The sequence below is a fragment of the Triticum aestivum genome, chromosome 4A, assembly GCF_018294505.1.
Source record: "Triticum aestivum cultivar Chinese Spring chromosome 4A, IWGSC CS RefSeq v2.1, whole genome shotgun sequence".
Lineage (NCBI taxonomy): Eukaryota > Viridiplantae > Streptophyta > Magnoliopsida > Poales > Poaceae > Triticum > Triticum aestivum.
The window spans coordinates 204,063,940-204,067,170 of record NC_057803.1 but is presented as its reverse complement, the minus strand read 5'-3'; positions in this window follow the sequence as shown (position 1 = coordinate 204,067,170).

Below are 3,231 nucleotides of genomic sequence, written 5' to 3'. Positions count from 1 at the left end.
ACTCACGCACGGTGGTGAGCATCATGAAAGTGGTGATGGAGGATGGTTTATGATGACGATGGTGATGGATTCCCCTCTCCGTAGCCCCGAACAGACTCCAGATCAGCCCTCCCGAGAGGTTTTAGCGCTTGGCGGCGGCTCCATATCGTAAAACGTGATGAATTCTTCTCTGTGATTTTTTTCTCTCCGAAACCAAATATATAGAGTTGGAGTTGAGGTCGGAGGAGCTCCAGGGGGCCCATGAGGTAGGGGGCGCGCCCTAGGGGGGCAGGCACGCCCCCACCCTCGTGGACAGGTGGTGGACCCCTGACCTTCATCTTTTGCAAGGATTTTTTATTATTTCCCAAAAGTTGTTATGTGAAGTTTCAGGTCATTCCGAGAACTTTTGTTTATGTACATAAATAACACCATGGTAATTCTGCTGAAAACAGCGTCAGTCCGGGTTAGTTCCATTCAAATCATGCTAGTTAGAGTCCAAAACAAGGGCAAAAGTGTTTGGAAAAGTAGATACGACGGAGACGTATCACCACTTCATACCGAAAGAGATGACACAAGCTATGAGCATGTCTTCAAGGATTTGATTGACTCTTTCAACATGGCCACTCGTTTGAGGATGAAAGCCTTGCTGAAAAGAATGTTGGTTCCCATGGCCTTCTAGATGGAGTCCCAAAACTTGAAAGTGAAGATGCTTCCAAGGTCCGAGGAGATCAATTGAGGAATCTCGTGCAACGAAACAATTATAGAGGTGTATAGCTCTGCCAACTGAGCTGCCATGATAGATTCTTTGACTGGAAGGAAATGAGCCACTTTTGTAAGCTTGTCAATGACAAAGAAGATATCATCATTTCCTCGCTTGGACTTGGGAAAACCGGTGACAAAGTACATTTCGATATGGTCGAACTTCCACTTGGGAATAGGTAGAGGCTGGAGGAGTCCTGCCGGACACTGGTGTTCTGCTTTCACCCTGCGGCAGACATCAAAGTCATTCATGAATTGGGCAATCTATCGCTTCATGCGAGTCCACCAATGCGACTGCTTGAGGTCATGGTACATCTTAGAACTAACTGGATGGATGGAAAGAAGAGAGTTGTGCTCTTCATTCATTATGACCTTCCTTAGATCACATTTTGCAACCACAATCCGGTCCTCAAAGAACAAAGTGTCTCTATCATCAATGTGATAACACTTGTATTTGGGTAAGCCCTTGGCAACACCATGTTTCACCTTCTTCACCATGGTATCAAGGAGTTTTACCTCACGAATTTGGTCTTCCGAAGTTGGAGTGACTTGAAGGTTGGCAAGAAAACCTTGAGGAACAACTTGGAGATTGAGCTTGCAGAATTCTTCACAAAGATCTGGCTAAAATGGCTTGAGAATTAAGCTGTTGCAATACGACTTTCTGCTCAACGCATCTGCAATCACATTCGCCTTGCCTGGAGTATATTCAATGCTTGCATTGTACTTTTGGATCATTTCAACCCAACGAGTTTGCCTAAGGTTTAGGTTGGGTTGAGTAAAGATATAATTGAGGCTCTTGTGATCGGTGAAAATGTCCACTTGCCTGCCCAACAAGAGATGTCTCCATGTGATTAATGCGTGGACAACTACCGCCAACTCAAGATCATGAGTGGGGCAGTTCTTCTTGTTTGGGTTCAACTGACGAGAAGTATAGGCCACAAATTTCTTTCTTGCATCAACACAACACCAAGACCTTGCAACAAAGCATCACAGAATACTTGGTAGGGATTGGACTCATCGGGAGGAGTTAGGACCGGAGCTGTGATGAGTTTATGTTTGAGAGTATTGGAAGCCACGTCACACTCAGGAGCCCAGGAGTATGTGACATTCTTTTGGAGGAGGTTGGAGAGAGGCTTAGCAATTTTTGAGAAGTTCTCGACGAATCTTCTACAATAGCTTGCAAGCGCGAGGAAACTGCAAAGCTGCTTGACGTTCTGAGGAGGCTCCCAGTTTACAATTGTAGAAACCTTTTCTAGATTGACAGAAATGCCCTTGGTAGAGATGATGTGACCAAGATAAAGAACTTCATCAAGAAAAAATTCAAATTTAGAGAACTTTTCGTAGAATTGATACTCTCTGAGCTTGTCGAGCACCAAACGCAAATGTTTAGCATGATCCTTCTTATTCTTGGAGAAGACAAGGATATCATCGAGATACACCATGACGAATTCAATAGTGTAGAGGTTGAAGATGAAGGTCATCATCCTCGAGAAGGTTGGAGGGGCATTGGCAAGCCCGAAAGACATGACAGTATACTCATAAGAACCAAAGCTCATTCTGCCATGGAATTGTCACGGCAGATGTCCTAGTGAAAGGACTTAGTCATGGAGCCATCATAACTAGGAAGCTTAAAGGGGTTAATCGGGACAAAGGACACGAGTGGTTTATACTGGTTCGGCCCCTTGCGGTGAAGGTAAAGCCTAGTCCAGTTGTTGTGGTATTGCTAGGTTTCGATGACCAAGGAGCGAAATGTGCTAGCTTGGCTCTTGATCTGTTGTTTCTTGCCCTAAGCCACCTCCGGGTCGTCCCCTTATATACACGGGTTGACGCCTGGCGGCCTACAGAGTCCCGGCCGGCTCATACAACGTGTCCGGCTCGGTGACTTCTTTTACGTGCCTTACTTTACAAGTCTTACTCATATATGGCGGTTTACAATTATAGGCCTTAAGCCGCCTCTAGGCTTGGGCCTGCTACAAGTCTTATAATGAACCGTCGCCTTGTATACTCGTCGGGCTTCTTTTAGTAACCCGCCATTAAGATTGACCCGGCCCCTCCTGGGTGGGTCATACCTGGTAGTTATATCCCCAATATTAGACCCCAGGTTGATTTGAACTTTGTTCTTGTCAATCTCTAACACTTAGATGAAATCCATATTCCACTATTTGTAAAAGCTCTTTAACCCGCCATGACGTCATCTTCAAAAAAATTGGAATACGCCTTGACGTCATCTTTAACGGATCTTTATCTTTAAATGTTTTCTGAGAATCGAGGCGTCCATTTAGCTGGATAATCATTACTTTGGTCTTCCTCGATTTTTTCACCTTCCCGTTCACCTATCTCCTTATAAATAGGCATGGCCGGTCCTTCTTCTTTCTTCTTCTTCCTTCTCTCTCCACCTCTCTGCCTCTCGAGCTCCGTCGCCGCCGTAGCGCTCATCATCGTCCTCAATGTTGGCCACTGCATCACCCTGAGCTCGTCCAGAAAAACGGCGGC